This window comes from Ictidomys tridecemlineatus, chromosome 2, assembly GCF_052094955.1.
Source record: "Ictidomys tridecemlineatus isolate mIctTri1 chromosome 2, mIctTri1.hap1, whole genome shotgun sequence".
Lineage (NCBI taxonomy): Eukaryota > Metazoa > Chordata > Mammalia > Rodentia > Sciuridae > Ictidomys > Ictidomys tridecemlineatus.
This window is the reverse complement of record NC_135478.1, coordinates 175,185,322-175,210,244: the sequence shown is the minus strand read 5'-3', so window position 1 is coordinate 175,210,244 and position 24,923 is coordinate 175,185,322. Positions and strand designations below refer to the sequence as shown.

Below are 24,923 nucleotides of genomic sequence, written 5' to 3'. Positions count from 1 at the left end.
AACGGAACTGATGCTGTTGCTAGGCCTAGTGTCATCTCCTGACCCTCCAAACGACACACAATTGTGATGAGTGGCTCCAGTGAGATATCCGAGGATGACTCTGGGGAACACTTTGAGGGCCGGGACCATGAATTATTTACTTAAAAATTTTGTTTTATACTTGTAGATGGACGGCATGCCTTTATTTATTTATTTATTTATTTATTTATTTACATGGTGATGAGGATGAAACCCAGTGCCTCACATGCTAGGCAAGTGCTCTGCCACTGAGCTATAGCCCCAACCCCATGATTTATTTTTTATCTCACTGTCTCTGGGACCCAGGATAGCACATGGCACATGGGCACCCACTGAATAAAAGAAGACATCTGTTGGGCAGGGATGTGGAGAAGCATTAGGAGCTCAAGGGAAAGGTGGCCCAATCAGCAGGAAAAAGTATCTGTTCCTAGTGTTGGTATAACTGCCACCCATGTCACCCAGATGACTTTCTGGATGATGATTGCTAAATGTTTAATTTCTGGTAAAAGTAAAGTATGTTTAGAGACTTTAACTTTCTAGTCCTCCTGCTATCAGGCCTGTTTTTATTTATCTTCTGATCAATACCTGTAGGGATTCCAAATGTTCACTGGATAAAGTGCCTGTACTCCTTGATAGTAAGAGAGCTCCCATAATCCAGACCCCAGCTCTCCAACTTGTCATTCTTCCAGTGGCTCAGCTCTTCACCTACACTTAACCCCTTGCAGTATCCATATTAAACCATTTCTTATGCCCTAGGATGCCTTTGTACCTGTCTCCTCTGCCTTTTTCCCTTTGCCCACCAGTTGAACATTCACTTATGTTGTAAGACTCTGAAATGTCTACAGTCTCATCTTTCTTTGTACATTCTTCTTTCATAGCACCCATAACACATCAATGCATTTGTTGGTTTACAAAAATACCTTTTTTTTTTTTCTGGTGGTACTACATATTGAACCCAGGGCCTCATATGTGGTAGGCAAGTGCTCTACCACTGAGTTACATCTTCAGTCCTTTTTTTCCCCTTTTTCTTTCTTTCTTTCTTTTTTATTTTTTTGAGACAGGATATTGCTCACTTGCCCAGACTAGCCTCAAACTTGCAATCTTCCTGCCTCAGCCTCTGGGATTATAGGCAAACACTACCATGCCCAGTAAATATCTCTGCTTTCCAGAGAGGGCCTCTCTGACAGCAGGAATCACAGCTTTACATTCATTTCTGTATCCTGAACTTCTATCACAGTACCTGTAATACTGTAAACATGCAATAAAAACAGAATAACTTGATGAACATTCACCTCTTGATTATATTCGGTATCACAACATGGGCAATTTCTATCTCTGTTTTTTCACATGCACACATGCAAAACTTTTAATTTCATGTCTCTAAAATACAGAATAATGACACACAATTTTCAATTGGTTCCTTTGAAAGGAGGGCCTTTTCAACACTTCACATGTTCTCAGAAATGCCTATGTTTTCCCCCTACAGCTCTCAAGTAGTTGACTTGCTGGAGGCCTATAGATTACATTAATGTGCTTGGATAAAAAGGGGTTTCATAAAACACTTGCCTGGCATATCACACAGGAGACACACATCTGTTTATTGAGCCAGTTGGTTTTTAAAAAGTTACTACACCATGGTTGTGGCTGCTTTCTATAAAAATGCAGTGAGTAGGCCATGCTGCTTCTGAAATATGAAAGTTGTTTTCATCCACTGGGAATCTTAAAAGAATATAAATGAAAAAAAAACCCATGTCTTTATAACTTTAAGGGAAACTGAATAAAGTGAGAGATAAGTGGAAAAAAATGTATTTTACTTTAAGTATCTTCAACTTTTTATTTTATATTGTTTTGTAGAATTATTTTTTGAGCAAGAGAAGTAATTTATAGATTATATTATTTCTTCTTTCAAAAATACTTGGGAAAAAAATTAAAGGTGTGCACACAGATAACATCAGAGAGAAGAAACGTGTGGGTGGAAGCAGTAGGCGAATTATAATGGGTGCTTTCAGCTCCCTAAAAACTGAGAAGCAAAAGTAAGAAGAAACGTGCTATCCTCTCTAATTTGCTTTCCCAACCACCCTTATCTCCTCTTCTCTTTTTCTACTACCATTGTTCAATCCTAAATTTTTCTGAGGCTCAAATTCCAATACACTTTCTATCACTTCCTCCTTCTGAATGAACATAAATGAATTTTATTTTCATGGTTCACTTTCCTCCATGCATATTCTGATATCTTAATTCAGATTTTCATTCTATTTGCTTTTCACATTAATTCTCGACTGACTGACCCTCTTCATCTTTAATTATTACCATGAAAGTTCTGAATATCATCAAACTCTTCTCACCAACCACACCAAATTTAAGGTGATTTGATTAACTCTGCAAAATACTGGCAGATGCCGATTAACACTGTGAAGAAATCAGTGCATTGTCAGTATTTTATAGCAACTTGATGTAAAAGATGTATGAAACCCTTGGAGATGAGATTTTTTTTTTAAAGAGCCTGGTTGTTTCTTTGTAAGATTTTTAAGATTTAATTTTGTTAAATTTCAAAAGTGCATCTAAATTGTTTTCCCTAGAAGTACACACAGAGAATTCCTCTGCATTTCCTTGCAGTGTTGACTTAATAAGAGGAGCAGGTATATTTCCAAGGCTGAGCCTTCTTCATTTGGAAAAACACAATGATTTAGAGGTAGGAAGTTATCAACTGATAAATTGTAGAACAATAGAGACTGCCCAAACTCTCAGCATGCAAAGCTTCTGTTCTTTTCATCACTTATTAGGAACAAAGCCATATGGGGGAGGGGGAGGGGAGAAAAGAGGAGGGGAGAGGAGAGGGAGTTGGTTCAGTACCTTATTCTACATCATTGTTAGTTGCATCATATTCAAATAAAGTGGATGTCAATAAAAATGATGGGGGTGATGATGGGCTATTCTGAGTATCCCTGTGCAGATCTTTACAAAAATAACACTTGCCTTTGGTAGACAAGGTTTTCATTTGGAGGATCAAATTGATGAAGATGTGGGGGAAAAGGTACACTCATACATTGCTGGTGGGGCTGCAAATTGGTACAAACAATATGCAGTATGGAGATTCCTCATAAAACTTGGAATGGAACCACTATTTGACCCAGTTATCCCACTCCTAGGTTTATATCCAAAGGACTTAAAATCAGAATACTACAGTGACACAGCCATATCAATGTTTATAGCGGCTCCATTCACAATAGCTAAACTATGGAACCAACCTAGGTGTCCTTCAACAGATGAATGGATAAAGACACTGTGGCATATATACACAATGGAATATTACTCAGCCTTAAAGAAGAATTATGGCATTTTCTGGCAAATGGATAGAACTGGAGAATATTATGCTAAGCAAAATAAGCTAATCCCAAAGAATCAAAGGTTGAATGTTTTCTCTGATATGCAGATGCTAATTCACAATAAGGGGGGGTGGAGGAGGAATAGAGGTATTTTGGAATAGATGAAGGGAGGGAAGGGGGCATGGGGTAGGAATGATAGAATGAATATATATGATTACATGACCTGTGTAACTCTACATCATGTACAACCAGATGAACGAGAAGTTACACTCATTTTATGTATGCTGTGTCAAAATGCATTCTATTGTTATGTAATAACTAATTAGAACAAAAAAATAATTGGTTAAAAAGAGATCTTAATGGATAGACTTCTTTTAGCATGGCTTACTTCCAAGGTCAGTGGACCCTGTGGGAGTCACCAGATACCACAGAAATCTGTGAGAGGCCAAGCACAGGGAATAGAGGGCATATAATAGAAGGAGAAAAGGAAGGAAAGAGGCAGAAGTCAAGTGAAAGAGAAAAATACTAATTATATCAGCGAACCCGAGGCTCAGGTGCACTGAGGGACCACAGTGTAGTAGAAGAGCTACCCGTCATGTATGTGTGTGAGGATTTCATGTAAACATAAAACATAATCATATATAAAGCAAAATATCCAACAGATGCCACACGTCTTGGTAAATGTACTCAACACTTCTTATTTGATGGACATTCTTGATACAACTAAGTTACTTAGACAAATGACTGACTCTATCTACTGATGTGACCATCTATCAATTCTCTTTTCAGGGCCCCACCTAGAGTACAGAGTGAGAAAGGTAAAGTGTAGAGTGGTCCCTATTGATTGGGGTAGGTGGTTACTATAGCAGCAGCCATTATCCCTAGGTGGTCAGGCTCCTCCAGTGCTGAGGAATAGGTACTAGAAAAGCTGAAGCAGGTCAGGAGTAAAACACAAGATCAGAATATTACATGCGCGAATATAACATGATATACTAAAATATAAAATCAAACATTTTCATGCTTGAAGATATTTTCTGATGCCTTATTTGATCCTCAGGATACTTTTGCCTGGTTTTCTTCATGGCCTGGATCCTATAGGTGAAGGCAGGAGCTCTGACTGAGGAGTGGAATATAGGTGTGGCAGCCAAGTGCAGAATCTGCTCTGCTGACTAGGAAATTCCAAACAGTGTTCAAAGCCTCGTGAGGAGGGATGGAGAGTGACAAGGATCATCAATGAATCAGGCCTGTCACAGGGCAGCTAGGCAGGGAGCTCACTAGGAGCTACCTGTGCCTGCAGGAAGCCTTTTCAGAACAAGTCTATAACACTGTGAATCCTAAAACATAAATCACAGTGACTCCTTCTGAAACTTCTTTCCTGGGAAAGCTAACTGCCTATAACTTTTTCCTGACACATGAAACAAAACCAGCCAATATAAGTAACTTAGAAAAATGCCTTAGATGATTGTCCTCTGTTGCATTTCTTTATCCACCATGCCATTCTCCCTGACACTCTATATATGCTGCAATAAAAGTTGATAAATCTGCAGAATTTATTTCTGGAATTTCTCTTTGCTCTTCCGCCAATAGAGAGATTCAAATATATTTCTACCATTTCCACGTGGTCGAGGGGGAAAGGAGGGTGTGTATTATTGTGTAAATGCTTTAAGCATTTATTTAAGATGTCAGAATGCATTAGCAGCCTCGGGCAGAATGGGCACAGTAATGGTTTTCTAGAAATACAAGGTGGTAATGAAAGTGACCACTTATAGAAACCACAACTCAACATGAACCACATTATGGAGAATAAACTCCATCTTCTATTTCACCGTTAGCATTTACATATAGAAGGCATAGTTTGTGAAACCAGAGGAGAATTTCTGGTAGAACAGTAAATATCACAGGAATCCTAGGGTAAACCATTTACAGGTTTAAAAAACCTTATAGGAAATAAGTATTCATTCTGTTCAGGGGAGCACACACACATATGCACAGGTGCACACACACCACATACACATATACATATATAAACACTATATATGCATTTATATATAAAATATATTTAATCTACTTACACTTACATTTACATATTGCTAAACTGAATCCTCCCAAGTGTGGAATATTATCTGTTTAGAAGCAGAAACTCTAATTGACTAGATCTAAAGAATTACCCCAACCTAAATAAAATCTTGAGCAATTTTTTTGGGGGGTGGGTAACTGGGGATTGAACTCAGGGGCATCCCACCATTAAGCCACATCCCCAGCCCTATTTTTTTTTTAATTTTTTGAGACAGGGTCTCACTGAGTTGTTTTATGCCTCACTCTTGCTGAGGCTGGTTTTAAACTTGGAATCCTCCTGTCTCAGCCTACAGAGCCACTGGGATTACAGATAAGAAAACACACAGATTTAAATAGGATGGAAACCTATTTAACTGATGACCCAGGAAGAACTCTGCCTGTGTTCTACCTACTATCCCAAAATACCTCCCTGGAATTATGGTGTGATTATTGATGTAATGTGTATCTTTTGGGGGCACTTACATTATTTTCACCTTAGGCTCTGTCATGTCAGCTATCATTTCTATTTTCTACCTTCACAAAATATGTTGAAATCTCTCATCAATGGAACTAGGTCTCTTTATTTTTTGAGGGGACAGGTGAGTGATTGGTAGTGGTTTGGATATAAGGGGTCTCCCAAAAGCTCCTGTTAACACAGGAGTGTTCAGAGGTGGAATGATTGAATTGTGAAAGCTATAACCTAAACAGTCCATCCTAGTTGGAAAGGACAAACTAGGTAATGGTAACTCTAGGCAGGTGGGGTGTGGCTGGAGGAGGTGGGTCACTGGGGGTGAGTTCTGGAAGGGTGCATCTCCCCAGGGCCCATACCCTCACCTCTCTCTGCTTCCCAGCCATTATGAGGTGAGTAGCCTTCCTCCACTGCTGCCTCTCTGCCCTGGTGTTCTGCCTCACTTTGGGCCCAAAGTGATGAAGTTGATCAGCCATGGACTGAGCCCCCAATAATTGCTTCCTCCTCTAAGTTGTTAAGTATTTTGGTCAATGACAAAAAGCAGACTAACACAGAATCATACTATTTTATTTCTTCATTATAGCTTTATTGGGGTTTCAGGAGGGAATTCCATATCTAACTGGCACTAAGTAAGTTTTTATAGGAAACTGAGTTAATTTTGATTTCCATTATAGTGGGAACCTAAGTTTTTTGTTTGGTTTTATTTTTTACTTTTAGTTATTTTGTACCTGTTTTTACAAAGTATTATTATATTTAACCTAATGTATTTAATGAAATTTAAGAGTATAAGATTATAAAACAACATTATCTTCTAAACTACTAAGGAAGAAAAAATCTACTACCAATTAACCTATGCTAAGATCTGTTGGTTTTAAGAAGCATATTGATTTCAAAGAGATAAAAACTAGAAAAATATATATTCTTAGAATTGTTGAAATTTGAAATATAATATCTATCTTATAGGGTTTGCTCTTCAAATCCTACTTGGAGACAGGTGGAACATTTATAATAAACAAGTGAATGAACCTTTACAATGATTACAGATGTAGCAAATGATTAATCTCTAAGGAATTTCAATGATAAGCTTATAGAAGAAATGCTTGTTGCAAACTTTCATTTGCTATCTTTTAAAGATGGCGAGTTAAATCGTCAATTAAATTTAAGGTATGTCCTGATATTATTTAATGAGATGTGGAATTAGTAGTAGAAATTTTTATTATAAACCTCTCAGCTAATCACCATTCTGTGTGTACCTCTACATGACCAGGATACCAGCGCCTGTGCCAGAGGTGAAGTTACCTGATCTTTTTGTCAACAGCACATCCACCAAAGTAGAAAGCTCACATTGTGGAGGCTCACAGTGGACCATGGGGATGAGGAGGGCACCTTTCACAGGAGGGTCTTTTGATCTGCTTCATGGGAAGGTCAGAGAGTCCTTCCGGAACTTTCCTGTTTCTCAAATTCAACTTAAAACATTTGATGTGTCAAGATGCCATATTTTGGGGATATGTGTTCTGAATCTCATCGAATGTTATTTAACTAATAATAAGAATTGGGTTTAAAGTCAAACAACATCATGTGACTGGTGGCATTACATAACCACACATCTGACCTCTGAATCTCCCTAATGGAACTTTCCAGCAGTTTGCAGATAAGTAAAGCTGTTGTTTCTCTGATATGACAGCCTGTTTTCCATTCCTTTAAACACTTCATATGGATACATTCATGTGGAAAATACCTGAATTGCCTATTACTAACCACAATATATTAAGAGCAGAAAGTAGATTTTCACTAATAAAGCAATATAATTTAAAAATGTGAAAATAAATTTCTCTGACACAGCCAAAGGCGAGTAAAATCCCTTAATTTAAATTTCTAATAATTTACCATCCAACAGGAGCTTAATGTCATACTGGAAAGTACTAGTTTATAAGGCAGGAGGGTCTAGATAGTTTAATTTGCAGTTATTGAATACAGAGAGAGAATCCTTAGAAAAGGTTAAAATATTTGAGAGTGTGGGTAGAAAATAAATCACCCGTGGTCTTATAATGAAATGCAATGGCCAAAATTTAAGACTCTATAAACAAAATGGTTAAAGTACACAGCAGAAGGAAATGATTATTTTCCTCACATACAACAAAATGACTCTAAGTAGAAGATGGAGATTTCAATGTCAATAGGAGGTTAAAAACAAAAAACAAACAACTTGGTGTGAATTCAAAGCACTACAGCAGCAGGTGATGAATTCAAGGAGGCTGAGTTATGAGACAAGATTCAGAGGATTTGGATGTGTAGGCAGGCCCATGTCACTTGCCACAGAGGAGACAGGCAGGGAGAAGATGCAATCTGGGATGCGATAGGGGCAGTACTACTGTTGCTTCATATTTATATGTTAGAGAAACTGAGGCATGTGAAGATTACAGGACTGACCCGAGAATGTCAATCAATGGTGTGCTAAAAATAAAATTGTTTCTAGATTCTCTGAGTGGTCTATAAGTTGAAGCAATCCAAGAAAATCTAGTTCATATAAGCAGTTCTCTCACTAAATTGCAGGGCATCTTGGAATCTTGAACTTGTTTTTGTTGCTGTTTCTGGACTGCAGGCAATGCTAAATTGTGCCTGGAGAGTTATGAGCCAAGTGTTGAGTCTTGCTCCTGAACTGTGCAAACCCCAACCAAGCATGAATGAGCTTTCTGAAACAGAATGCTGAGGGTGGCACTGTCACCTCTTTCCCTTGCCACCTAGTCTGATTCACATGAAATCTTCTGATAGCTGGTACCACACAGAGGTGCAGGGCTGGGGCACATTCGGTTTCTGGCTCAGTTTTGTATCCCTTGCCTCCAGCACACAGTTGGGCACGTGCTAGGTGTTCATAAGTGTTTGTGGGATGATAAAAACCACAGTCTTTTCAAAGAGTGTATCTGAAGGAGTTTACCTATTTAACTGAAGGAAATACAGTCTGAATATATGTGTTCCAAAAGTGAAACTCCCTCCCAAGGACTTTGATGGAATCCCATTCTTTTATTTCCAGAAGTTTATAATGGTGAGCAGTCCTGGACAGAGCCAAGATAGCCAAGAAAACATTTTAACTCTGACTTAAAGAAACCTTCTCTGCAGGAATCTGTCCTTGATCCTTACAAGTGGTAAACTACAGACTCAACAGGACTGACGGTTCTAGATTCTTGAAATATTCTTGGAAAGATAAATGTTTTAACCAAATGGCCTTACTCATTCCTTCTATGCTGGAACCAGATCCACTATGTTAAAAGGGTCTCTTCCCTTTGTCTCTGACACCCTAGATTTTGAATGGTGAAAAATAAGGCCATTTCACACAGGAGGAAAGTCCTGTGTTGCTGCTCCAAGTCAGCAGCCAACTGCAGACGTACACCAGAGTCTTCACTATTAGAGCTAATAGATAATTTTTTGATAACAAATATTCTTCTTTAGCAGCAGTGAAAATACAATTGGAATTAGAACAACAACAACAACAAACTTAAACTCTTATTTTCCCATCACTGAAAATTAATAATCACAGAACAAATCTATAACTCAAAGCAGGGGACTCATGAGAAGCTTGGAAAAGTTGGGGGCTGAATTCAGAGACAAACAAGGGATTCAAATATCAGACTCCACTGCTGGCTCTTCACAGATACAGGCACACACAAACCAGTGACCACTCAGAGCAGGGCTTTGAAAACATCAATATGAACATACATCTAACTTGCTCACTGCCAGTTTGAACCAAATTATCCTCTCTTGGGATAACCTTCCTTTCAGAGAAAAGGGCAGAGAGACTGTGTCTTTCCTTCTTTGCCTCTGCACCTCATCCCCTCCCAACAAAGCCGCTCTGCTCTCACACCTGCTGGGACAACCTGAGGAGTGCTTCCCATCAGTCCCTTCTGCAGTCTTTGGTCAGCTCTGTCCCTTTCCCCTCAATGGAGTCTCAGCCTCACTTTACAGGAAACACTAGACACAATCTCATGCAACTTGCTGCTTCTGGCCTCCCTATCTCCCTGCAAATGTACTTATGTTCAACCCATCTTCATATACATTCTCCAATTTCAGAGAATTCAATGGGTCAAGTCCACTACATCACCTGTGCCCTTGGCCATACCTTCTCCACTAAACTATATTTTATCTGCCATTACCAACTGCCTATATCTTAAATCATTACTACTTCTGTGACTCTTTCCTCTCCATTGGCTCTGTTCAGCTCAGGTATGATTCAGCTTTTCTCTTTTCATCCACACCCTTAAATGCACCCTTACCTCTCTCTTCCGCCCACTTCTGCAGATTCTGTGGATTGCAATCTGGCTTTTACCTGTTCCTCCTTCACCATTCTACAAAAGCACTTCCGCATTGCCTTGAAAAGTCTAATGGACATCCTTCCATCCTGAAAATACTGAACACCCCTGTGGAACTTCAAACTGGTAATGATGCTTTTCTTCCTGAAACTCTTTATTTCCTTGGCTTGCTTACTCCCATGGCCTCCTGGTTCTCCTGCCCTACTCTAAACATTCTTTTATCCCTCCCCCTCCCTCCGTCCCTCCCTCCCTCCTTCCTCCCTCTCCCCTCCCTCCCTTCCTTCCTTCCTTCCTTCCTTCCTTTTCTTTATCTCTCTCTCCCCTCTCTCTTTCCTGGATCTTTTCCTTTCACCTGTTCTTAAAATGTGTATTTCCCCAGAGTTTCATTCTCACGTTACACTTTATTTTGTAAAATCTCACTGGGACCTCATCCAGTCAAATGTTTTCAACTAGTACTAGTACACTAGTACTTGTGTATTTCTAATTGTGTGTTTCACTTCCACATTTGAACATCCCCCTTTAAAGTCAGACCCTCACAGTCAAAACCAAACTCATTACCCTTCCTCTAAATCTGCTTTCCCTCCCTTAAAGTCTGCTTCAGTCAGAGATGTCACCATCTACCTGGTCCTCACACTCGAAGCCTAGTCCTAATTTGACTCCTGCCTCTGTCTCACATACTTGAAGGCCTGTTGATCACATAGTCTCATTTATTTTGATTTTATGTAGTGCTCAAATTTCCTTTCACCTTGGTCTAGTTCAGACCTCTGAAAAAATCTTTTTAATAATTTATATTTTTAGATTATAGCCATAGCTTCTTCACAGCTCCTTTTTTTTGGGGGGGGGTACCAAGGATTGAATTCAGAGGCACTTAACCACTGAGATAGATACATCCCTAACCCTTTTTATGTTTTATTTTGAGATGGGGCCTCACTAAGTTGCTGAGGCTGGCTTTGAACTTGCAATTTTCCTGCCTCAGCCTCCTGAGTCCCTGGGGTTACAGGCATGTGCCACCATGCCTGACTCACATCTCCTTACCTTTAGCTTTCCATGTCTCCATTCTTTGGGTAGAGCAATTTTTCAAGACCATATGTCTATTGTTACTTCCATGCTTAGAACTCTTCAGTTCCTGTTTAGCCATTCACTTCTTCCTAACACTTGATGCCCCAAACACAGAGCTATTTGAAATTCCCTATATACCAATGCTGAATCTTACACCCAGGCCTTTATTAATGCTGCTCCTTCTACCTGGATACCATTCTCCAAAATCACTGTTTCATATCTATTTATTATTTAAGAGTGGGAGTGACTTTGTCAGGAAGCTTCCATTGACATTCCCCCTTGCTCTCACCTACTTCTCTCCACATGTCCATATCCAAGAATTATATCCTTCCTTGAACACCTTGGCTTTAATTACCTATTTAAAATGGCTAGCTTTCCCATCTGTTTATTCCCTCCACCCCCAATATACTCATATCTTTATTTCCTTAGAATTACAGTACCTGGTTCTGTAAAAGTGTATTGAATAAACAAATAAATAGAATGCTGGATGCTTCTCATGGAATATAAAAAAAGTTGAGGCTATTTGGATTCTATTGGTTTCAAAGTACTTCATAATGGTGAGAGACATTAGAAAGTAATTGATGAAACAGAGGAATAGCCCAAGACCCAAAGGAAGGTAAGAACAGAACCCCTGAGCACAGACTCTTTGTGGACAAGGACCCCATGAGAGAGTGTCAGGAAGACAGTCACATCAGGAAGTGATGGCAGATAGAACTGATGGCTTTTGGAATTTGGGCATTAGTCCCTCTCCTTTCAAACCATAGCCAGGGTGTGTTAATAGCCATATTTTGTTTGGTTTCCCCACAGATCTGGAGGTCAACTTATCAGACCACTGAATGAAGGGCATGGGGGTGGGGGACTCCATAATCCATGAAACAGAGGAAATTATGGCAAAAAGGATCACTCTTTCCAAAAGGACAGTGGATCAGTAGGTCTTCCCTGGAGGATGAGGCCTGCATTCACCATGTTACTGGGGTAGGAAAATCTATACTTTCTTTGGATAAGAAGGCTAAGAACTAATAGCAATGCTAAGCAGTGCCCTGGAGGGGTATTAAAGATACTCAGGTTCACCTATAGCCACCATCAGTTCCTTCTCTCAAACCAGTCAAATGAACCTACAGTAATATAAACAGTGTTTGCAATCTTAGCTGTAAGATAAATACCATTTCCAAAAAGATTGCCTCCCTCAGTCCTTACTACACAGAAATTCTGGAGACACTGCTTTCAAGAACACCAGTTGGGGTGGGAGGAATGCAGGTTTCCTATTTGCATTTGAAGGATAAAGAAAGAAGCCCACTGTGAGAACTCTCTGGTAAGGCTGTTGACTTTTCTATTTTTTGGAGCCATATATATGACAGCATGTATTAAATGTAAACATAATATACTCTATCTGTATATTTTTGCAATTTAAAGTTACATGTAAATATAAATTTAAAATAAAAAGATAAAATTATTTTTAAAAAGGATTAGGAATTCTAAAAACTGCTATTTGCTTTGAGCAGTCTTTCATAGATTTAGCTTTTGCCAAAAATCTAACTTCAAAAATGTAAAGGGGCTTTAAGGGGCTCTCTGAATAAAAAGATGCTGGTTCTATTTTCAGTATAATTTTATGTTGAGTGCATTTTTCTCTAATTTTATAAAAAATAAAATCCATTAATGATGTCAAAGGACTTTTATATTCCTTATCTAGTACAGCTTGTTCTTTTCCTTGTTCCTGCTCCTTAATGGAACTTACTGCATGAGGGTGAGCGCTGGTGGACTGACATGAAGTGTTTCTTCTCAGTTGGAGCTGAAGTAGTGGCATTCCAAAGAGACAATTAAACCATCTCTCTTAGTTGGACTTTCTTTAGTGACAATTTTGAGTGGAGAATGTAATTAGAAAACTCACTCATTGGGGCACTTGGAATATTGGGAATCTCCATAATTTCATTTTACTGGGATTTTTTCATAGTCACCTATTTCTTGAGCCACTTGAATTGCTTAGAGACAATGAAGAGATTTGATTTACCGGTAAATATTTTCAAGTGGCTGCACAATAATTTTTCATTCCAAATGTCAATCATTCCACTTTCTGTCTCTTCCAATACATGTTCTTTTGTGGACATATGTCATCTACACTGACACCAAGATGAAAGTCTTTTTTAAAAAGATAAAGAAGAAAACTTGGATGGGAAATTCATAAAGGGAAGAGAACATACAGCATGCAGTTGTGCAAAGCAAAGCACAACTTAAGAGGAGACTGTCTGCCCAAATCCACCCTCTTATCAGGAAGAGTCACTACTGAGGCGAGGTTGTTAAAGAAAGGCCAACAGAGGGGAGGGGAGGGGAGGGGGGATAGTAGAGGATAGGAAAGGCAGCAGAATACAACAGACACTAGTATGGCAATATGTAAATCAATGGAAGTGTAACTGATGTGATTCTGCAATCTGTATATGGGGTAAAGTGGGAGTTCATAACCCACTTGAATCAAAGTGTGAAATATGATATGTCAAGAACTATGTAATGTTTTGAACAACCAACAATAAAAAAAAATTAAAAAAAATTTTAAAAAAAGAAAGGCCAACACAGTAACAGACTTTTCTCAGTCCTTGCTCTGACCCTTGTTGTTGGGAGGAGGGGGCACTTTAGCACTGACATAGTTGAAAATGTAACTGTAAACAAGAAGGACAAAAATATTCCAGAGAGTGAACACCTAAATGGGAAAATGGTCTCCTCCTAGATGGTATTTCATTTATATATCAGTATCCTAAATCCATTTATAAACTATTTTTAAAAAAATATTCCTTAGTTGTAGGTGGATACAATACCTTTATTTTATTTATATGTGGTGCTGAGGATCAAACCCAGTGTCTCACATGTGCTAGGCAAGCGGCCCTCCACTCAGTACAAACCCAGCCCCCCATTCATATACCAATGAATGGCTATTCAGTCATTCCCTGTGGATTTATCTATTTAATGTTTTTTTTTCTTTAAATCACTTTAGTTTTATCCTCCAAATGAATTGCTTTAAAGGAAAATTCTTACTGGGCATGATGTTGCATGCCTATAATCCCAGCTGCTGGGAATGCTGACGCAGGAGGATCATGAGTTCAAAGCCAGCCTCAGTAACTTAGCTAGGATCTAAGCAACTTAAATTAAAATATAAAAAAGGGCTGGGGATGTGGCTCAGTGGTTAAGCATCCCTGGTTCAATCCCAGTACCCCAAACAAAGAAACAAACTTCTACCATGTTTAATGGAAAGTGATTATCAAATTCCATGACTATAAGAAGATTGTTCATGTAAATGTAATAAAAATTAAACAATTCCAACTAAATCATATGACTTGCTAAAAGTTGTGCTTGAACAGATCTGATCTTTCTGTTTATAAGAAAATTGGTTAGAGAGGTTTTTAAGACATAAATATGGGGCTATTTTTAATAACAGAACTTAAAGAAAATTGAAGAGGTAGCACCTTTCTCACTAAGGATTCCATGTTAGTCAATGTAGGCCATAAAATGCCTATTCAGTGGTGAAGTTCCAGACTTAGGAAAACACTGATCTACTTTAATCCCTATAGAAGATTAAGCCTGAAAAGCAGAGCACCACTAGGAAACATGTGCAATTAGGAGATAACTAATTAATAGAGGAGAACTCTTTTTTTTTTCTCCTTTTCAAAATCATCAAGCAGGTATATAACACAGTAGATCACATTTTTTCAGAAAAATAGAAAATGTAATTTTATGAAATTAGGTTATATAAAATTGGGGGGCATTATTATGAATGTTCCTAATGTTTGAAGACAAGAAAATCTCCCCAAATGGCTTGATTTTAGTACACCCAATTCTATGATTTGGAAGAATCTCCTAAAGGTCTATGTGTTAAAGGCTTGGTCACCAGCTTGTGGAACTACAAGGGGGATGTGCAACCTTTAGGGGATGAGGCCTATTAGAGGAAGTTAGGCCATTGGGGGCTACCCTTGAAGCAGATATTAGGACCTTGTTCCTTTTGTCTCTCTTTGTTTCCTGGCCACTATGAGGTGAGTGAGTTGAGACCTTCTCTGACATGTGCTCCTGCCATGATGTTCTGAGGCTACAGGTCCAAAACAACAAGGCTAAGTGAACATAAACCAAAGCCTTTGAAACCATGAACCAAAATAAACCTCTTATGTTGATTATCTCAGCTATTTCATTGCAATAATAGGAAGTTGACTAATATATCCAATTAAGTTCATTGACCTATAAAATTCTTCCTCCTCTAAAACAGAATATTATTTTGGACTAAAACATACTTGATAATTTGCCTAACCTAAATTGATACTTACATTTTTGCTCCAAAAGCCACATTTTCAAAAAGCTGACCATAGATGAGCTTAAAATTATAATCCATTTTATTTTAAAAAATTTAAGCACTACCACACTTTTTGATCTGGAAAATTTGTTTTTATTTTTTCAAAATAAGTGTCACATATTTTGAAGGAAATAGAATTATTGACTTAAAATCTGCACTTTAAGACAGACTAATAGCCAGAAAAATATCAACCAAATTTCTCAGAATGGTTTATTATGGAGTGAGGAGTAGTATGATTTTTAAAAGTTTTTTATTTTCTATTTTGCATGTTGAAAAATGAGAAAAAGTATGTGTGTATACATACATAAGTTAAAAAAAGTTTTTTTGAGGGGGGGCAAAGTTGAGTACATCCAGAAAATCATCAGGATGGTAAATATTCTAAATATCATTCTTCTGTCTTCTGATGGATGTCTGCAAATGTGAGTTAGAGGATGTTTAACTTTGAGAAGACTTAGTTGTCTACAAACACCTACCCTCAAATGTGCTGAGTCAGTTGTTCCAGTGGACCCTGAATTTGAAAAAATTGAAAATTCTTCCAGGTCGGGGGTGAGGGGAAGAGATAAAATATATATGGCATTTCTTCTGAGGGCAGAATTCATATTACTTGGACATAATGGGGAAGAAGATTTTTGTCTCCATTCAAAGAGTATCTCTCTTATAACCTAAGCCACCCATCAGTGAATTTGGCTTCCTTCAACAGGAATGGAGCTCCTTTTCACTAATGTGCTCATGAAAAGGCTTGGGAACCACTTGCCAGGGGCTTCAGGGATGAGATGGCTGCATGGTAGGGAAGAGAAGGATGGAGAAAGGTGAAGCTGTAGGGCTCCTTCCTAATGGAAGATTCTCTGAAATGGGCTGAAAAACAGAACTTCATTCCATACCACATCCTTTGCCACTGACTGAAGATTGAAAAAAATACAGGAAAGGGTTTGGGTAATAGAAGAATCATTTATGAGTCTCTTGACTGGATGAAATAAGAAATTAAAATTTATTTCATGCCCTTTTTATTATATAATCTGAAGTAGACACTTCAGGGCATCATATAAAAATGAGAAGGATTGAGAAGTCTGAATTACTGACATCATAAACCATTTAGGGTGAAGTTGATAAAAAGGTTCATAAGAGCTTTTTAACATTGAGGCAAGAGGAATTTAAGCAGAATGTGAAACATAATCAAATTAACATTTTAATTTGGATGCTTCTCTTACTTACATTTTCTGGGTTCTCCAAAAGATCTCTTTTTACCAGGTGAACACTAAGGACAGGATGTCTGCCTGATGTGAAAATGTCTGAATCTTTATAAGATAAGAACAACCAATGTTCCAGAATGATTATTAGATGGAAAAGCAGCATCATTTAGGTGTGGTGTGGATTCATGCATATGAATGTATAAGAAGGCAACATGGAGCTTATTAGGAATACAACAATTGGTAGAGAAAACCGATAGGCATTTGTTCTGCGATAGACAAGGATAGGTACTAAAAATACATTTCAGATAGAGCATCTGCCAATTTCTCAGGAAGACTGAAATTCAAGAAAACTACTCCCCTCTTTATTTATTATAAAGGAAAATATAAATTATACCATTAAGTCCAAGTTCTGATTGAAACGAGGTCTACCTGTTGGCTAAGTGAACCATGGTGTCACTGAGAACATACCTAGCTGATTTCCTTAAATTCCACTATAGAAAGTTGTTTATAAGTACCAAGATTCAAGTAATCTTCAAGAACCTCACTGTTTTGTGAGGAAGATGAGCAAAATGTAAGTGCAAGAAGAAAAGTGGGACATAATATTAGATGCTTAACAGGGCCTGCACATCAGAACCACCTTGGGAGTTCTACCTTCAAATGTGCCAAGTCAGTTGTTCCCAATGGACACTGAATTTGAAAAATTTGAAGAATCTTCCAGGTAATTCTCAAGTACATACCTGTTAAGAATCCTGTTAGATTTCCAGGGCCCTCAAGTGACTTCTGAGAAGGGAATCAGAATGAAGCTGCAGGCCCAGGTCAAGGACTTCTCCACATCTATCCGTTTTAATAATATGAGATGTCTCTGGCTTTTACCTGCAAGCCCATCACTTCTCCTTCTTAATATTAAAAAAAAATCCTGAAAGCTCTTGTATAAACATTTATTTTTCACAACTCGATTTCTAAACATGAATAAAGTAATTTGTCCTGAGAAGTCAGAGTATTTTTATTCCCAGACGTGGACAACAAGGATAAGTGGAAAGTATTGGAGAAGCTGAGATCCGAGTTACAAAATATTAGGAGCTATCCTACTAATTTCTACCTGCAAGCTGAAAACACCATTTCCTTCTGGTGAATGGGTGGCTGTGGGCCTTAATAGTGTACTGTGCTTACTGGCTCTGTCATATGTAGTCACAAACTGTCATCCCTCAACAATGGTTGCTCTAGTATGGGATCCCAGAATGTTTGTTGACTGAAACTATAAAGGTTACTAAACAAGAAGAGTTTCAAAAGTCCTCTGTACCTGTACAGACACAGTCTTTGTATAAAATCCTCTGATTATCATATTTTCTGATTGTATTTTCAGCCAAAGTGCAGCATGGGATATACCTGTGATTACACTTGCCCTAGACTTGATCCTTTGGATAGACAGGTCATATGGCAAGATTATTTAGAAATCTATAGAGATAGTTAGGAAGATAAAGTGTGGAACAAGTTATGCAAATGGAAGGAAACTTGAAAAATAAAAGTAAAGTAACTGTTATCCAGTTAGATGAAGTGCCTGCATAGGTTGAATGGCTTTCATTAAAGTGCCAAGCCACAAGTAATCTCTATTTCCAATCAATATTTTCCTAGGATTTAAACCTTTAGGTAGCTTTCATTTCCTATGAATTCGTTCTCTTTCTCTCAATACAACTTCCACTCATATCTACTGAAAAAAAAAAACCCTGTTTTGGACAAGTTGAACCAGTTTAACTAATAGTACAGTTTGGTCCTGCTTCTTAAACAGTGTTCTTTTAGAGAGTACTCAAATAAACAGCAACATTTTATCTTATGCATCAATCTTTTAAATGTATTATTTAAAGCACAGAACCTTCTTAATAGGAGGTAGACTCAGATGTGTGATTTTCTGGAGGGCTTTGATTTCTTTAAAAATAACTATGACCCACAGCACTGAATAAATTGTCTCCACAGGACTTAATGCTTTTCAATACATCTGTCATCTCATCTGTTTGAAAGCTTAAGTGATTTCAAACACTTGTACTTTTCTAAAGACTACTGGTCAACTATAATTTTAACTCATTAATAGCATTTTTTGTTGATGATAAATTAAGCCATTTGCATAATGACTTTGTAGATCAATGCAGACCACAGCAGTTAGTTAATTTTCCAGATCCCCAAGACTCCATCACTGACTTCTTTCACCTTTTATTTCATTACCAGAGTGGAGAGTCATTGCTAATAGGAGCAGTGAGCATGGGGAATTCAATTCACATGGCTGACATCTGAGCTTCTACTCCAGTTCCATAAAGAAGATTGCACCCTCTATAGTCTTCTCCTCCACATGGGATCCTGGCACACATTCTCCCACACATCACCAAGGCAAGTATCCTGGAGTAGCACTCCTGGGCTTCAGAAGCAGGGAGCCAAGAAGTGGTTATTTCAAGATTAACCTTTCCATCCTCAATTCTTTCCTCCTGCCTTCAAAGCTGACTGGATGCATTCTCATTTCCAGTTGCCTGGGTCATAAGGCATGAGTAGCTAAGAGAGCCTGAGAACATGGTTCCCTACATCCAAATTTGCTTGTTTTGCTTCTTTCCTATCATTATTCAAAATACATGTATGAAGATGTGAATTTGGTGTCAACATACCTTATATAAAAACAGAGATATGATAAATTGTGGTATAAAGGTATATTAAGAATTGTAATGAAAAAATAAGAGAGCTCATGTATAATGGCATAATTTGGTGTGAACATACTTTATATACAGAGTTATGAAAAATTGTGCTGTGAATGGATAATTATGATTGTAATGCATTCCACTATTGTCATGTATGTAAGAAATAAAAATTTAAAAAGAAAAAAACAGAAAAAACTTTAATATATTAAAATTTAATTTTGTATATTATTCAGATATCTTCATATTATAACTGAAATAACCACTTTTAGATCTTACTCACCAAAGACCCTCAATAAATAGTTGTTGAACTGAATGAAATAAGGGTTAAATGTCACCATTTCTGATTGTTGGCTGTTTTACTTATGAGAGTGACACATTTTATTACTCAGGAGGGGATTTTTCTAAAAGTGGTACCAGTACAACAAGAATTATTACATCTATAATATGACAGGTAAAACTGTGGTCCTAGCTCAGCCCTCTGCATCCATCAGTAGAAGTAGTGGCAATATAACCTACAACATGAGGTTATGGACATAGGTTTTAAGTCAGACAAATTTAGATTCTATCAGGTATGTGATCTTGGATAGGTTACTTAATCTCCATTCTTCAGTTTTTTCTTTTATTAAATAATTGTAGCCATATTATAGGGTTGTTTAGAAAATCAAATAAGATATTATATATTAAGTGTTTAGCATAATGCCTGGCACCTAATAAACACACAGGAAATGGTAGCTATTGCTATTGCTATTGGGTATTCTACTGCAGAATACAACTCTATTTGCCTAACACTCAATTATTAAGTCCTTGACTGAATGTCAATTTTAATAATTTTGTTTATTCAGCTGTCCTAGTCTCTTCAGTCTACTAAAACAGAACACTACAGACAGGGTCACTTATATAAATAACAGACATTTATTTCTCAGAGTTCTGGAATCTGGGTAGTCTAAGATCAAGGTGCTGGAAGATTTGGTGTTTGGTAAGGACATACTTCCTGATTCATAGATAGGAGGAAACAACAAGAAGATTCCTATGATAGAAGGCCATAGGAACTCTGTGTTGGATCTTTTATAAGGCCACTAATACTATTCATGACAGCTTCACTGATAATCCAAACACATTCTGGGGTAGTCAACTTTTAGGTGTCAATTTGACTGGGTAGTTTATAAGCACACTGGGTGTGCTTATGAACATATTTCCAGAGGAGCTAGAGTGTGAATTGATAGACTGAGTGGGGAACATCTGTCCTCAAAGGTAGCCATGTACCATCATCTCAGCCAAAGTCCTGGTTAGAACAAAAAGAAAGGTGAATTTTCTCTCTCCTCCTCCAGAGCTGGAAAACCCTTACTCTCTTTCCCCCAAACATTAGAACTATTGGTTCTCTGGACTTTGGTCTCTGAATCTTGTACCAGCAATACCCTGGATTCTCTGGTTTTTGGCTTCAGACTGCATCACACCATCTGCTTCCCTAGTTCTGAGAACTTTAGTACCAAATTTCCTGGTTCTCCATCTTGTAGACAGCCTGCTGTGGGACTTCTCTGCCTCCACAATCCCCTAATAAATCCCTCTCATCTATCTGTCTATCAATCAATCTATCTACCTACCTACCTACCTACCTATCTACATATATACATACATCCTGTTGGTTCTATCTCTATGAAGATCCCTAACAACCATCATATTAGGGGTTAAGATTTTAACATATGAGTTTAGGGGCACACAAATATTCAGTCTCCAACACCAGCTGATAAATTCATTTATATTTATTTGGTTTTGTATATACAATGCTATATTTGAAGGAGATAAAATATATCCCAAGGATCTTCCAATTGGGTTGTTGGCTAGACATCTGGTTGGTTTACTTGCAAGATGGGGAATTCAATAGCAAATAAGCTTTGTAAATCATCCAGAATGCATGAAAAGAAAAATAAATAAATTAATAAAAATAATTACATTATTGTTATAATCTCTTTCCTAGATGAAGTAAGAATGCCAAATCAACTGAGATGACAGGAGCATGACAAAAACAAACAAAAAAATGGACAAAACAAACAAAATCAGCCCTGTCTCCAAGAATTTTGATCTATTCATTAAAATAAATGGGACAAGGATGAGTCACTGTAAGATTGATAAGCGATATGGAGCAACATGAAAGAGATCAGAAATTTGTTACTTGCAAATTGTCATTAGTCAGAAAAAGTCACATCCTGAGGAATCTTGAATATCATCTGGAAAAAGCTTAGAGACAGAAGCATCATGAGTGAACACCAAAAGAGAGAGAAATAACAAGAATTAATGCGCAATCCACAATAATTCACACCAACACACCAACACCTGAGCCTCTAACCTGTAGTCTAACCAGATAACAGTTGCTGGGACAGGAGGATTCCTCTAGGCCCCGATTAATTAAGTTCTGGTGTTTACTTCTCAACACTGAATTGTCAATAACAGCTGGATGGTGGTATGGTAACTGAGAGGGACTTGCTTACTTGTAGGGTGTGAAGTGGTCTCAATAATCTGTGGTTTTAATTTGTAAATTGACTTAAGGCTCCTGCAGGGTATAATGTAAATTATTAGGGTACAGCAAATGAAAAGTTCAACTAAAAACAGAAATGAGAACTAGGTGAGTTTAAACTGATAGCATTTTAGGTTCTTAATCCTAAACTCACTGACCCTAAAGGCAGTTTCATATCCAACCAAAAGAGTTGGAGTTACATGATTTTCTGAAGGGGTGCTTAGAGATTATGGAGGTGGCAAGCAGTCTTGATGTTAGGGGACAAAAGAATGACCTAATTTGATCTAGGTAAGATGTTTGATATATTATGCTTTTAATCAGAATAGACAGAACGGTGGCAAGGCAGCAAAGAAGAGTGTATTTTTGTGTCTTATAGCGATTTCTATGAGCTGTCTTTTGCCTTGAGTTTATTAATCTGAAGGCCAAACTCTGGCTTTAATGCAAAGGCTGTGAACTCTAAGACTGTGAAATGTTGTTTCTCTTGGGCAAGGATATTGAAAAACATCCATAAAACAAGATCTGGATACTTATTGTAGATTCAGTATAAAAACAACAAGGTAGAAAGCTGCAGTGTACTGAGCTGGAGGAGTACAGAGGTACCTTCCAACAAAGAAACATCTAAATAATCATAGTCATAATGCAGATTAACATTTAATGAGGCAGCAGTCTAAGCTCTATGAATATTAGCCCATCTCATCCAGTCGTCAAAGTAACACTATAAAACAGATACCATTCACATCTCCATTTACAGAGGGAAAGCTGAGACATGAAGTTAAGTACCATGGCAGTCACACAGTGATAAAAGGCAAAGTGAGGAACTGAACCCAGGAGTTTGATCCCTGTTTTATATTTCCAGATTATAAAAGTCCCAATTGACCAGGTGTGGTGGCACACACCTGTAATCTCAGCAGTTTGGGAGGCTGAGGCAGGAAGATCACAGGTTTGAAGCTAGCCTCAGCAGTTCAGCAAGGCTCTAAGCAACATAGTGAGACCCTGTCTCAAAATTTAAAATAAAAAGGGTTGGGATGTGGCTCCTGGGTTCGATCCTCGGTACAAAAACAGAGTCCCAATTAAAAAAGAGGAAAATTAGAGCCAGGTATGGTGGTGTATACCGATAATCCCAGCTGCTTGGGAGGCAGAAGCAGGAGGATTGCAAGTTCAAAGATAGCCTCAGCAAAAGTGAGGAGCTAGGCAACTTCTTCTGAGACCCTGTCTCTAAATAAAAAAAGAAGAAAAAATCCAGTATGCAGTATGACTGGGGATGTGGCTCAGTGACTGAGTGTCCCTGAGTTCAATCCTTAATACCAAAAAAAAAAAAAGGAAAATTAGGAGTAGGGTTTTTTTTTATTTTGTAATTTTTGTTATTTTTAGATATACATGACAGTGACAGTAGGGTGTATTTTGACATATTATACATACATGGGGTGCAACCCATTACAATTTTGATCATATTCTTGTGGTTGAACATAATATGGTGTTACACTGGTTGTGTATTCAGATTTAATTATAAGAAAGTTATGTCTGTCTGACTCATGCTACTGTGTTTCTATTCCATCCCCTCTCTTCCCTTCATCCCTCTTGTCTAATCCAATGAACTTCTATACTTTCCCTCCCTACCTTCCCTTGTTATGGGTTAGCATCCACATATCAGGAATTTTCTTCATTGTGTTTATTGCAATTGGCAAGTTTACAAATATGCTGCACCTAAAATATTTCAATTATAAAATCTACAACTTTCACAATGGGCTAATTACAGGTAGCATATGCACTTAGAAATGACCAAAAATTGAATTTGTTTCCTTTAAGTTTCCAACCTTAACAGGTTCAGACTCTATTCCTTAATCTAAAAGAAACGTGAGTCCCAAAGATGATTATTCTTAGTGGAGGAAAGAGAGGCTTCCCCATTTCTAGGAATCCTAAACCTTCCTCACAGGACCCTCAGTGATGTCTCTGTCAGGTTAGAAGATCTCAAACAGACCAACCACTCACAGGGTGACACTGATCCTTTTAAAAATCCAATGAGTCCTAGAGGATTCCCAGGAAAACTGCTACAATAGCAGGAGGTCTACCACCAGGCTTGTACGGAGCTGTCCATGGTTCTGACCTTTGTATGAACCTGGCCCCTGGGGTTTATTCTCATGCATCTTGATTACTGGGTTAAAGTCTTGTTCGCTGGGTTGCTGCCTGATGCCTCTTTCATGCTGCTGTGAAGTACGTTAAGCCCTGTGGCACTTATAATCTAGGGCTCTGATCTAGATAATTTTACAAATTAGGAAATTGAGGCACAGGGAGATTATATAACTTGCCCAAGGCCTAGAGCTAGTAAGTTCTGAAGTGGAGATTCTTACCCACCCATGCCACCTCCCTGAACCAGTGAGGTTTAAGGTAGTACTCCACAGAAGCAAGCAGGAGGTACCAAGCAATAAAATTGAGCAGTTATGGGGAGCAGAAGGTGGCTGATAAGCAGAGTGCATCATGAGAGAAGCAAGTGGCCTGCTGGATAAATCACTGAAAAGAATCTCTTCTTGGAGATCAATATAATTCAAAGGAAACTGCCAGTTCTCATACTTCTCCCCTGGGGGAACTACCTAGCATTTTTTCCTGATTATTCAGTTTTCCTTTATTTCTACTTCTGAGAATCACTTTCAATTTAAATAGGATTGCTGTGATTGGGTTAGTATTTTTGAGTGATGGAGTTGCCAAGGGCTGGGAGACTAAGCCTCATTTCCCCATCATCAACAAGGTAACCAGTATTGCTATTATCACTATGATAAATAATATAGTAGACTCTGTATTAAAAGTACTTGGACAGCACAACTGAAGCTTCCCTAAGTGAAATAAATCCACAAGATCAGGTGCAGGTGAGTGGGAGGCAAAAAGAGGAGAGGGTCCATGTTCCTAAGAAGAGCAGGTCCATCTTTGTACACAAATACTGCTGGTGAACCAAGCCACATCTGAGAAAGACCCATAGAGAGCTACTCAAGG

The 24,923-nt window shown here is 38.0% G+C and overlaps 2 protein-coding genes across 10 annotated transcripts in view; one reads left to right on the top strand and one right to left on the bottom strand.

Annotated features, from left to right (window-relative positions):
* The window catches only part of LOC120891895 (uncharacterized), a 210,890-nt gene extending 189,356 nt beyond the window's left edge, over positions 1-21,534 (top strand). For 4 of the 7 annotated variants that reach the window (XR_013435216.1, XR_013435175.1, XR_013435202.1 and 1 more), the window contains one exon: positions 18,969-21,534. The gene's annotated coding sequence lies outside the window, so the exon portion shown is untranslated. Of the gene's footprint in view, positions 1-10,161; positions 10,299-18,968 lie in introns of all 7 variants that reach the window. The other 3 variants (XR_013435176.1, XR_013435205.1, XR_013435198.1) reach the window with 1 other exon arrangement.
* Positions 1-24,923, bottom strand: part of LOC110597581 (LHFPL tetraspan subfamily member 3 protein) — a 518,310-nt gene that overhangs the window by 294,917 nt on the left and 198,470 nt on the right. The gene's annotated exons all lie outside the window — the stretch shown is intronic.